This window comes from Halichoerus grypus, chromosome 1, assembly GCF_964656455.1.
Source record: "Halichoerus grypus chromosome 1, mHalGry1.hap1.1, whole genome shotgun sequence".
Classification (NCBI taxonomy): Eukaryota; Metazoa; Chordata; class Mammalia; order Carnivora; family Phocidae; genus Halichoerus; species Halichoerus grypus.
Window position 1 is genome coordinate 84,074,487 of NC_135712.1, and position 13,705 is coordinate 84,088,191.

At 39.3% G+C, this 13,705-nt stretch overlaps 1 protein-coding gene and 1 pseudogene across 1 annotated transcript in view; one reads left to right on the forward strand and one right to left on the reverse strand.

Moving 5' to 3' along the window:
- Positions 1 to 13,651, reverse strand: part of LOC144381347 (uncharacterized) — a 785,460-nt gene extending 771,809 nt beyond the window's left edge. Inside the window, exons 1-3 of the mRNA XM_078068692.1 lie at positions 13,547 to 13,651; positions 12,991 to 13,077; positions 12,165 to 12,224 (exon numbers count right to left, since the gene is read on the reverse strand). The gene's annotated coding sequence lies outside the window, so the exon portion shown is untranslated. The remainder of the gene's footprint in view (positions 1 to 12,164; positions 12,225 to 12,990; positions 13,078 to 13,546) is intronic.
- On the forward strand, positions 5,361 to 9,807 carry LOC144379480 (cilia- and flagella-associated protein 44-like; annotated as a pseudogene).
- Positions 13,652 to 13,705: the final 54 nt, after the last annotated feature.

The window sequence follows — 13,705 nt, forward strand, 5'->3', positions numbered from 1 at the left end:
AATAAAATCTTTTATAAATGTTAGCTTCTAGTATTATAATTTTTATTATTTCTTCTACCCAGGTAAACCAAGTAGCAAATATTAAGTGGTGATCTGAAAAACAGAAAAGTGCAGTTGAGACATGTCAGGAAGGGAGCTCATATTAAGATCATGCTTCCCAGCCAAGACTGCAAAAGCACCACAGGGGCTGAGGTTGCTGTCTATCTTATCCATTGATGTTTTCTCAGAGCTTTGCACATAATAAGTGCTCAATGAATACAATATTTAATAAATGAAAACAATATTCTATGTATAGAATACAATACATTGTATTGTATTTATGGTGCACAATGACCTTATTAAGGGGTCCAGCTTCAGAGTAAAGGTGGAAGACCTACCTGTCAGAAAGTCAAGGGTTGGAAGAGCTTGGAAGGGCTGGGAAATAAATTATATTCTTGCTGAAAGATACTATAAGTAATAGATTCATTCATTTTACAAATATTCTTTGGCTACTTTCTATGTTCAGATATTACAATAGATGTTGTAAAGTATATGAGACATGATTTCAACTGTCAAGAATCTTCAGTCCAACAGAGAAAATACTCAGATACCACTAATTACTATACAAGGCTAGATGTGGTAAGTGGCATGTGTAACACAAACAAAATTGTACAGAAGTTCAGAGAACGGAGAGATCATTTTAGACCGTGGATTGGCTAACTAAGGCCCATGAGCCAAATTCATCCTGCGACTTGCTTTTGTCAAGGTCCATGAGCTAGTTTTCACATTTTGATAAAACAAAGAATAAATACACTATATGTGGCCTACAAAGCCTAATTTTACTATCTGTTCCTTTACATAAAGTTTGTGGACACCTGTTCACAATGAACAAAGAAGAATAAACAAAGACAGCTTCACAGAAGGTACATTTGATCTGGGCCTTTAACTGATGGACAGCGATTAGACCAGGAAAGGGCACTTGGAATAGAGAGAATGACTTGAGTAAAAGCCCAGGGGCAGTGAACTTCAAAGCACATCTGGAGGATGATGGTGATGCATCCTATTTGGCAGGATGATGAGGTTTATGAAGGGAGAGGTGGAAGAGTATGGAATGACTGTGGTGGGTGGGCTAAGGAAGCTGACTATGCAATAACGAAGGACATCACACTCCATTTTTCATGGAGTTTTTGCAATGGCCTCTCTTCAAGGACTCTAATAAGAGTGAAGATGATTTTCACAATAGAGCATTATAGTAATGAGATTTTTATGACAATTAGCCAGAAACAAATCCCATGCTTCATTCTGGCCACCAAATAACTTATGATGGCAACATGTATTCTCCTAACTTCAGCCTAGGTCAAACTGAAACTCCCAAATGGGTGCCTAAAGACACCTTGCTTTATTTTATCTCATCTCCTCCATCATCTACCTCCCTGAAAATGTGATTTAAAATGGGACTTCAGACAGACCCTCCAGTGTAGCTTTGTTTCACATGACACTATGTTATTAATGCATGACACTATATTATTAATAATATTCACCAACAAGTCTCAGACCCACTATTTCACTCTCATTTAGTGGCAATCTCCTGCAATCAAATAATTGTGCTTGTCTGTCTGGCCCCAGCACAAGATGCACTTACACAGGCTGTTCTGTTGGTCAGTTCCATTTGCTGACAGCTCAGCAGGGAGGGCTTGATTTATTCAATGCATAAAGCTGCTACATACAAATGGAACCCTGGCTAGGGAAGGGGGAAAAAGAACTGAGAAATGCAACAGAAAAAGACATGCAAAGATGGAATGAAATGGAGGACTGAATGGAAAATCTCCATTTGCAAAAAGATGCCAAGGCTACCCCAATTTCCAAGTCCCCTGAAATCCTGAATGCCTCAATTTTCCTTCCTCATAGACTGAAAGCAAAGACTTTATCCACAAATACATGCCTCCTAAGTGCTGTCACTCTGGTCAAACATATTTCAGTTCTCTGACTGGCCCTCTACTCCTACTCCAGACTAAATAAGGACAACAGTTCTTGTAATTAAAAAGCAAAGTAGGAAATCAAACTAAAACAGATGCAGTGAGGAAAAAATGAAACAACTTGAGAAAAGGGGAGAGAAAAATCACAGGAGAAATAGCTACAAATTATTTTATAATAGCCACAGGGCAGGGTGAGCTTAGCTGACTGGGGGCAGATGACTGGAGTAGAGCGGCTGGACCTTGAGCCCTCCCTTCTGGCTTCGCAGCATTCCCTCCACTTCTCTGCCGCCCTGGTCTTCATATGACTCCTACCTGGGCCTGTCCTTGGTCCCTGTTGCTTGAAATCTCTTCTTCCTTCCTTTCTATACCCCATTAAAGTATTCATTTTACTAGTTATAACCCCAAAACGATCTCTTAAAATACTTCAAAGAGAGCTATAGACCACAGTTCAGTGTGATCATCTACCAAGAATATTCATATCCAAACAGGGGACAACAAGATGAATTCCCAATGGTAGATTATCAGGTCACGGCAGGATCATTGGAGGAAAGGAGGGAAGGAAAAGGATAAGCAGAGGTGGAATGAAGAAGGAAAGGAAGAAAATATTTACTGAGTGCCATTTAGTTTTACATATAGCATTATGTGAGCAACTGCCCAGACAATACTCCCTAGACTAAACGGCTGCTAGTCAGGAACTTCAACTCCATTAATCCAGATCTGAGATAACTCCTAAAAACAATGGTCAGGAAATACAGGGAAAGGCAATTCTGTGACCCTCTCATCTCTCATCTTATGACCCTAACATTATACACATCTGGAAAGTAGACAGTAAGGGTGGCCAGGTACTGGACTCTGCCAGGGCTTTAGAAGTCAGTAAGCTACTCTGAGGCCCTGTGTTCTCATTAATAAAGCAATGCCGTTGGGGGGAAAAAATGGTATCTATACTTTCTTCTCATATTTAAATTATATAATTTATTAATATTATGTTATCTAATTAATATTATTAAAATTATTGAATTAAAGTATTAATATTAACTATATGATTATGTGATTCAATGAATTGTCAGATTTCCCCTTCTATAAGGTCATTCCTATAGCAGATAAATATGCTTTTATTTCTTCTATCTTAAAACAAAAACAAAAACAAAAAACTCTCCTTATATTGCTTCTCCCTCTGGGTACTATCCTATTTCTCAAATTCCCTTCTCAGCAAAATTCTTTTTTTTTTTTAAAGATTTTATTTATTTATTTGACAGAGAGAGAGAGACAGCGAGAGAGGGAACACAAGCAGGGGGAGTGGGAAAGGGAGAAGCAGGCTTCCCGCTGAGCAGGGAGCCTGATGAGGGGCTTGATCCCATGACCCTGAGATCATGACCTGAGCCGAAGGCAGTCGCTTAACCAACTGAGCCACCCAGGCGCCCTCAGCAAAATTCTTTGAAAGAGATGTCTTATAATCCATATTTCTACTCTTTCTCCTCCCAGCCTCCTTGAATCCACTCCAATCAAACTTCTGTCCCCATCACAGAACAGAAACTCTTCACATAAATGTCACCAGTGATCTCTCTAGTAGTCAATTCTCAGTTGTTCTTTTGACTGTTAGCAGAATTTTACACAGTTCCTCCACCGAACACTTTCTTCATTTGGCTTCCAGGACACCACACTCACCTCGTTGCTGGTCACCCCTTTTCAATCTAATTTTCTGGTTCTTCCTTATCTCCCTGAATTCCAAATATGGAAGATTCTACAAGACAGCCCTTATTCCTCTTCTTTCTCTCTCCACTCAGGCAATGGATGATTTCATCTGTTCCATGGCCTTGGAGACTATCTCTGGGCTGATGACTCCCAGAACTCTCTCTTGACATCACACTTGTACATCCAAATGTTTATGTGAAAACACTCTTTGGATACCTAGTTAAGTTCAAATTTAACATGACGAAAGTTCCCCAACTTATTCTTCCCGAAGTCTTTCCAGTCCCATTAAGTGGCAACTCCATCCTTCCAGCTGCTCAAGACTACAGCTTTGGAGTCACTTTTGAATCCTTTCTTTTTCTCACACACTACATTTTGTCCATCCACAAATTCTATCGGTTCTTTCTTCAACACATAAGCAGGAGTCCAGCCCTTCTTTCCATTTCCACTGTTACCATCAACTCCTAGTTGAATTATTGAAGTAGCTTCTTATAATAATCACCATCCATGCTAGAAACAGATGCAAACTATACTCAAATGGAGTAACTGAGGAGAATTTAATAAAGGGACTGTTTACAAAGGTACACACAAGATTAAGAGAAATTCACAAATGATGGCCAACTGTCCTGAGTATGGTAAGGCCACTGGGGCCAAAGAAGTCACTACTATTCTTAGACCTGAAGGAGCAAAGAGTGGGAATAATTACCTGAACACACACACAACAGAAACTGTATTCTTCAGTGGACTAACTCAATCAGCCTGTGGCAACCACCAGGAATGAAGATGGAGAAATGAACATCATTAACTCACTGTCCTCCTACCTTCTGATCTTCTGATCATGGATATAACTGAATCCTAAGCCAGAAGAAGAGAGAGGCTCCTAACCTTGTGTGTTCCTCTGGGATACAGAGCAGAATGGAAAATAACAGAGAAGGGATCTGGAGGGAAAAATAAATACATCCAACAAAATATCTTCATCTGCAAAGCAGAAATAAGTATTACTGTCATGGAATAAAGTGAAATAATCTACATAAAGAATATAGCACAATGTCTGCCACATAATTTTTAGGGAAAAAAACAACTCTTATTTGCCTGGCATCATATTTCCAAGTGTGGAATCTTATGGCATGATGCTTTCCATACTTACAATCATGACAAATTAGTGGGCTGTGAATTTAAAGGGTTTCCCAGCATTTTTTTTTTTAATTTATTTATTTGAGAGAGAGAATGAGAGAGAGAGAGCATGAGAGGGGGGAGGGTCAGAGGGAGAAGCAGACTTCCTGCTGAGCAGGGAGCCCGATGTGGGACTCGATCCCGGGACTCCAGGATCATGACCTGAGCCGAAGGCAGTTGCTTAACCAACTGAGCCACCCAGGCGTCCCTCCCAGCATTTTTTTAAGAAATGGAAATGACCAGCATATGTCTCATGAAGTAAAGATAAGTATTGTCTCAAAAACATTCAATTAAGATGAACCATGAGAGACTATGGACTCTGAGAAACAAATTGAGGGTTCTAGAGGGGAGGGGTTCAGGGGATGGGTTAGCCTGGCGATGGGTATTAAAGAGGGCACATATTGAATGGAGCACTGGGTGATATATGCAAACAATGAATCATGGAACACTACATCAAAAACTAATGATGTAATGTATGGTGATTAACATAACATAATAAAAGAAAAAAACCATTCAATTAAATTTAATTAAAACACACATAAAATTCAAACTTCAAATATGACTCAAGACCCAGAATGCCTCTTCTCCTTCTATTCTGAAGCTACTGAAGCCTTGGCTATCTCTCCCCTCATGTATCTCGTGGCCACTACTGCCTTGAACTGCTCTGTTCAAATCTATGATTCTGCTAGCAAAACTCCTTTGGCTCAAATGAAATTCAAACTAGGAGGTACTGCCCTTGCTTATGTACCCTGACTGGTTAGCTACACATAAACACAGATTATTGTAGGATTCAAATATGGAGTTGTTCAAATTCTTGAACTTTATGATCCAAAATGACTCATAATTTTGTAGGACAGAAGAAAATTTCAAATGCAGATATTCATTTGAAACAGGTTTTCAAACCCCATACTGTTTGTGTCACTGTTTTAGCTTAGGAACACGATGGAGAAATTCTAGCTACAGGGAGTAAAGATCAAACTGTCTTCTTCTTTGAGGTAGAAAAGGATTATAAGCCAAACGATTATATTATATAATATGGATGTGTTTGCCAGTTAACATGGTCTTCAATCTCCCATCCTGAAAGTACTTTACTGATTATCTGTGAGAATGGCCATGTTCTTGAAAATCCATTTCCAACTACAAAGGAGGAAAAGGGGGACGCCTGGGTGGCTCAGTCAATTAATCATCTGCCTTTAGCTCAGGTCATGATCCCGGGGTCCTAAGATCAAGTCCCATGTCGCACTCCCTGCTCAGTGGGGAGTCTGCTGCTCCCTCTCCCTCTCCCTCCCCCTCCCCCCTGCTCATGCTCTCTCCCACTTGCTCAGGCTTGCTCTCTCTCTCTCCCTCAAATAAATAAATAAAATCTTTTTTAAAAAAACAAAGGAGGAAGAGGAAGATCATAATGTCATGTCCTATGAAATCAAAGACATGTGCATAAAATGTTTCCATTTCTCAAGTGTCAAATCTAAGATTCTGAGATTAATAGAAACAGAAAGAGAAAGAAACAAATGGAGTCAAAGGAGAAGGAAAAGAGGAAGAGGTTAGCAGCAGAGATGGGAGAAGATGGAGAAAAGGAATTCCAGGGTGAAGAGGAGGAAGAGGAGCCATTACCAGAAATCTTTATTCCATCAATTCCCTGTCACATCCTCTGTGGATTTTACTCTGAGCCAAGGAAGTTCTGGGTTTCTTTGGGTGGCTATGACTCTGGTTTTCTGTATCATTGTGAGTTCCCCCATATGACAAAAACAGTGATATCACAGAAAAGAAGGATGAGCCTTCTGATTTTCTTCTTGAAGACACAGAGAATAATCCCATCCAAACTATCACTTTCAGCATTAGCCAAGACTGATGTTTTGTGGAATGCAAAATGGAGAAATTCGAGTCTTAGTATCCTAAGCCAGAAAAATCCTTCATTGACGAATATGGTAGACTACTGGCACTTCAATATGCATGCCAATAATTATGGTTATGGATTAAAGGCATCTATCCTAGCTTTGATGACCATTTTTTGGTGACCACTGGAACAGGTATTAATATTTTGTTTTCACCACATTTTCTGAATTTGAGCTAAACAAAGCCATCAAAGCCAAAGTGCTGTCTCCCAGGTTAGGAACTGAAGCAGAGCCAACGCCAGAAGATATGGAAAATCCTAAAGCCTACAGTATTGAGAATGCCAGAAGAAAAAGAGAACATAACAAGTTAATGAAAGAAGTGGGAGAGTAAAGGCTGGAAAGAGAGAACTCAAAGCTTTAAGGAATAAATTTTGGAAACTTCTAGAAATGAATGAAGAATTACCAAAGCATATGCAGTTTAAATGAACAGATCAATTATAGAAAAAAAAGAATCAATTATAGAAAAAGGGAAGAAATTCTACCTAAAACCCTAAGAGAAATTATGGTGAAAAATCAAATTGAGAAAAGGAAGAAACATATTAAAAGCTGAAAGGGGCCCAACTTAAGATTCAGCAGTGAAAAAAAAAGAATGGAAGGAACTGTACAAGAGTAAACCTGATGATGACTATGAAGATTCCCAAGATGCTGAAGCCATCAAAGAGACCAGTTGTATATGGGAGACTTTAATCTGAAGACAGCCTTATACTATAAGATACCTCAGCATATGAGAATAAATGCCACGAAGAAGAAAGAGAAACTGGGACACCTAGATCCCATGGCCCATTCAAAGAAAATGCACATGAACAGGTACATCCTCTCTCTTCAAGACCTCACCGTGGCTGTCATCAAGGAAATACAGTGCCTGGTACAAGAACTGAAGAGCATTCAGTTGATTCTTCACATATCCAAGCATATCCCTATTCCCCAAATCCCCCCAGATATACCCAGAAGTTCCAGAAAAGAGATTTCAGTATGATGAGGAAACTCTCCTAGTTTTAAGCAACAGCGGACGAAGAGTCAGGATGAAAAGTCAGGGTCTTGCAGGCTCTCAGATTCTCTTCTGGAAAGGACAGTGATCTGATGACATGAGATTCATCGTCTAGATCATCAACGGCATCAACACTCAGCCTAGATACTCCAAAGTTAATGGAATTTGAAAAAGCAGATCCAACTGATGTGAAGCTGGAGATTACAAAAAGGGATGACATTAAACACTTATACATGCAACAGTATTTGACCAACAGGATCAAAGAACTGTCGCTTTTGATGCAGAACTCTATCTCCCAAGGCATCAGAAACTAAAACTAGATACTCAGATGAAATGATCTGACCTGCACCATGTCACATTATTTCAAAAAATGCTTCTCCTCGAGAATTTTGAAAAACAGGAGAATGTACTTCAAGAGCACATAATTCAGGAGGCAGAGAGGAACTGGACTTGCAATGGAAAATAAATGAAACTCTTAAAGAGATGGAAGAGAAAAAGAATGAAATTGCCAAGCTCCAGGACCAAGAAAAGTCACTCTATATGGGCTTCCAAGCTGCCATTGGAGAAAACAATAAATTTGCTAATTTCCTCATGAAAGTCTTAAAAGAGTAGTAAGTGGATGAAGAAAAAGGAGGTTGAATGAGATGCTGATGAAGTTGAGGATAATGATGAATCAAGTGAAGAAGAATCCGGCTGGGAGAGTGATGAGGATGAATATGAATCTCATAATAAGGTTTTTGATGATATTATTTGCCCAACAAATTGTGATATGGGTCTTTTTGAACTGGCCCTTCAACTCTGATAGAAAAGGATGGACACTGAGGAGGCCTTAGTTGAAGGAAAGAAAATTACCAATAACCTCAAAAAGAAATATGATGCGCTATCCAAAAAAGTAAAAATTATGACAAATAACCTGAATGCAGCAAAGGAGGCCCTAGAGGTTTACCAATGAGAGACACAGCAGTGGCTGAATGAACTGCTGGTTATGATTCCACTCAAGCTCCACCGGATAGATCATGTAGTATTTGGAGAAATACCTAATGATCTTTCTGGAACCTTGGTCTTTTCTAACCATTCCTTGGGATGGCTGCAAGAACAAACTACGACTCCATGAGGAAAATTCCAAGCAACAAAAACTTAACAAAGAATGTTGGAAGAGGTGTAAACAGCTTATCTGAAAAAAGAGAGAGATGGTAAAAAGGATAAGCAAAATGGAAGAAATAACTAATGATCAGCAAGTTTAGCTGTGGGATGGACCTAGAAACCCTTCAGACAGTTTCTGTGAACACATTTGAAGAGCTAAAGATCAAGAAACTTTGAAAGGAGGGGCGCCTGGGTGGCTCAGTTGGTTAAGCGACTGCCTTCGGCTCAGGTCATGATCCTGGAGTCTCCGGATCGAGTCCCGCATCGGGCTCCCTGCTCAGCGGGGAGTCTGCTTCTCCCTCTGACCCTCCCCCCTCTCATGTGCTCTCTCGCTCTCTCATTCTCTCTCTCAAATAAATAAATAAAATCTTTAAAAAAAAAAAAAAAAAAAAGAAACTTTGAAAGGAATTATTGAATGCGAAGGAAGATGTAGTAGGAAAAGCTTGCTCAAGTGCAATGGGAGCTGATGACAAAGACAAAGAAGCACACCCAAAGCTTCATCAGACAAATGATTTATGTATCAAAAAGAGGAAACCTGATTCTTGGTTGAATACACTCCAAAACCAGCAGGGCAATGGCTTCCAGGGCCCTAGGAAAGCAGATATATATTGTGGCAAGAGAGAAGGTCACAGAACTGATCCAAGTTCAGGCAGAAAAGAGAAAGAGTTGTTCTTTTGCATCAGAAAGGTGGTCTTACCCTCTCACCCATTCAGCCTCTGCAAGAGAGTAAGATGAAGCCCATGCACGGGCCTTTAAGTTTGCTTTTTTCTCAAATCCATCCAAGATTTCTGAATATAACTGATCAGAAGTTCTGTTTCCTTGCCACATGCCACAATCCTATTTTTTTAAAGTGAACTTACCTAAAAGTCTAAAACCAGATCCAGTCATATAGTTTTAATAATTTTTCTCCAATTCGGTTACCTTAGAACTGACTGTAGCACCCAACATCGATTTCCGATTGAACTGAACCCTTTTAGATCCATTTGGAACCCACTGGATTGAATATGGAGTCTCAGAAGGCTGTATCTCAAAACTGCAAGAAAGTATTTGTAATATATCATGTTTTAAGAAATTTGTCTCTTGGTTATCTGAATGTTTAGCCATTGGCAAGACAAACTATCATTTAGCAATCTGTGAGAAAACTTGGCTTTTTTTAATCCTTGGAAAATAAACTTTGATGTTAAATATTCTCTGAGAGGACAAAAAAGAAAAGCACAATCCCAAGGGAGAGGAAGTGAATGAAAACTTGGACAAAGTAGCCGTCAAAAGAGAAAGCGACAAACCAGGGGTATAGGCCAAGCAGCCCTAATTCCTTAGAGTTCGTAATTTGTGGCTGAAGATGGATTTAGGTCTATCAGAGAGACATATTGAATACCTGCAAAACAATGCAGCAGAACTCATCTTTGTGAGAAATAAGACACAGAGGAACACGTTTCCTTGGTATCTACTGGGTTGACAGAGTAATCTCATCTCATTGGAGCCTAAAAATTGACAGAATAATGAGACTCTCTGGAATTGTGGGGCCAGGTTAGAGAACTTTGACCTGAGCTGGAAAGGGCTAAATTAGAGAATACAGGGTTGAGGAGATAAGCTGAAGTAAAAATAATATGCTCTCTGAGCAGTTATGTTATTTATATACTATATGCTTTACGTATATTATCTAACTTCATTCTTAAAACAATGCAATGAAGTACTAGTATTATGTCGACTTTACAGAGAATGAAACAAATTATGTAACTATTCTTTTATTGAACATTTATTCCCTGTTTTTTTCTATGCTGAATTAAACATTCATTTTAATTTCTTAAAAAGAAAAGCACAAACATTCTGCCAACAATATCTTAGAACAAGAAATGCAAATTAGAATTCTGACATTGTTAACTTTGCAGAGCAGTTATTTGAGGGCTCAGGATGCAAGACATGCAGACAGACAGCAGTTTGCTTTGGACTGGCAGAAAGCAGGAGACTACCCAGTTTCCTGAGTCACCTCTGGTTTCAGCAAACTCCTCAGCTCTGAATGGAGCAGAGGAGTGTGTTTTAACAAAATGGTCAATAAGGAGGCTTTTCTCTGAAGAGGTTTGCAGCTCTACTAGTATTCTAAGTATTCCCATAGTTTCTCATGTCCTATGTTATCTTCTTTCAGGTTCTAGTTGAGTCATTTGCTGTTTTTATTTTTATTTTTTTTATTTGACAGAGAGAGAGAGAGAGCAAGCACAAGCAGGGGGAGTGGCAGAGGGAGAGGGAGAGGGAGAAACAGACTCCCCATTGATCAGGGAGCCTGACACGGGGCTGGATCCCTGGATCCCAGGACTCCAGGATCATGACCTGAGCCGACGGCAGGTGCTTAACTGACTGAGCCACCCAGGCACCCCTCATTTGCTGTTTTTAATACAGATCTAGAAGTAATGATAGGTTACACCACTCTGAGAGATCATCTCTAACAATCACTTTTGATTGTGCATAACATTTTAAACTAATTTGAGAGTGTCGTTTTCATTTCAGGGTAAGTGGTCGTGGGAATTCCTGGCTATACCCACCTAAGAATGATCTCACTGATACTTGGATTCCTATTAGTAATAGAACATAGCACTTTAGATTCAGAGCTCTATGGGTGCATATTAATGAGCCACTCCACTGAGCTGTCCTAGAATATAAACTGATTACTAAGAAGGAAAGGTGAAGAAGGCAATATAGCATCAATGTAGAAAGTGACTTAGCAATGTCAAGTCTTCCTAACCTGATGAGGCTGCTGATCTGTCCCCCAAATTATATAGGATTTTGTTTCCTTTCAAAGATTCTTTAATATTCCTATTTAAGAGGTCTGAATAGTTTGTACCTATTACTATAAATCTCTGGTGTAGTAGCTTCTCTATTGGAGAACCTTTACCACTTTCTCTGCTATATGCTCTAAACTCTGTTTGCCTTTGAAGCACTTAAAAAAATGTGCTAGTCATAAAAAGTAATAATAATTAAATAAATACACATTAAATTCAATGTGTATTTCTGTGTGCATATGTGTGTGTTTCTGTGTGTCTGTGTTCAAGTTCTCTGGGTCACAATATAAAATGTATTTCTTACTAAGAGTCATGGTCAAAAAGTATTTGAAAGGCACAATCAAGAACACTTCTTTCTACTCTCACCTCTCACATACCAAAGTCTTTGCAGCTATGGTTAAATTAAGGATTTTGAGATGGGGAGATTATCCTGGATTATAGGATTGGACCCTAAATGCAACTATATGGATCCTTCAAACGGAAGAGGAGATTCTACACACAAAGAAAGCCAATGTGAAGACAGAGTAGAGAGTGATTTCAAGATACTGACCTTCCTTGAAAATTGAAGTGATGCAGTCACAAGTCAAGGAATGCTAGCAGTCATCAGAAGCTAGAAGAAGCAAGGAATGATTATCCATTCATCAGTTGATGGAAATTTCAAAAGATTACTTTTATAGCTTCTTTCCATGTCCTTAGTGGGAAGGGAAAAGATTACCAGACTTACATCCATGAGTGAGGTATCATGAGAATTGAGAGGGCCTCCCACACACCAATTTGTACTTCAACATGCCTCATAATAATGGCCAACACACTGAGTGATAATTACATGCAGAGCAGACCATGTACATAATTCTCTATCCTCACAAAAATTTGGTGAGGTAGTCATCATTACCCTTGTTTTACAAATGAGAAAATTCAGAGTCAGAAATAACTTATCTAAAATCATACGACTAGTGACAGAACTAGGTTGTACATCCACTTTGACTTGCCTCCAAAAACAGAGCCTTGTCCACTTCAAGTGTCTCCCTATATTACCTATCCCTGGTTTCCTGAGACTGGGCTTCTGTACGTTAACCTGTTCCTCAAGCAACCTATATGCTGTAGTTTGTACATACCAAAAATATACATAATAGAAAATTCTTTATATAATACATAAGAAATTTTGGTTGACAATAAATTACATTACAAAAATCCCAGGGCTAGATGAATTCTTAAGGATCCAAATGCAGAATCTTTTTACAGATGGGGAAAAAAAGGCCAACAAATTTGCATACTTGTCTAATATGCAACCAGCTCATCAAAGCAGAATTTCATTGCAATGTAAATCGATTTCTAGTACTTTATAAGTTCTAAGTGGAAAGTAACTCCGAACTTACTTGATCAAACATTGTAAAACTTCCATTACTGTCTCCATTACTTTCCTCTTCTCAAGCATTTATGGAGGGATATATGAAACTGATGCCCTGTAATGGCAAAACCAAACCTTAGTTTTTGAGGAGAGGAAGAGAAATTTTAAATAGCATTTTTCAGTTGGGATTTGGGGAATCCCATGATCAGAGTATTAACTGACTTTGAAGTGATAATTCCGTTCTACAAAACAAAACCCCAAATATTTATACAAGGTCAAATCACAAATTAAAATAAAATTATTTTAAATAAGAAAATGCTACCGAGCACCCCTGAAACACAATTTGGTTTGTTGTTTTGGTTTTCTGGGACATATTCTCATTTGCTATACTGGCTTGCTGCGTATTTATTTGGCTTCAAGGTGGAACTGTTACGGCATTTTTAAGGATATTCATTACCCTTGACAGTTATAAACAATGAAAGGCGAATGGACTTGCTGAAAAGTGGGGGGGGGGGGGGCGGGGGCGGGGGCGGTGTTCTGAGTAAGGCTACACAGTATTTGTTCTCGCCCTTCTGCACCAATACCTTTCCCCACAGGAATTTGCAAGCACCTTCGGCCCGGTAGCAAAGGGCAAAACACAGAGAAGCCCCAGCTCTGAGCCCAAGCAAGGAGGCAATCCGCCCACCCATCAACCAATCTAAAGTCGTGTTCTGCACCTGCCCACTGCTTGAGCGACCTTTTCC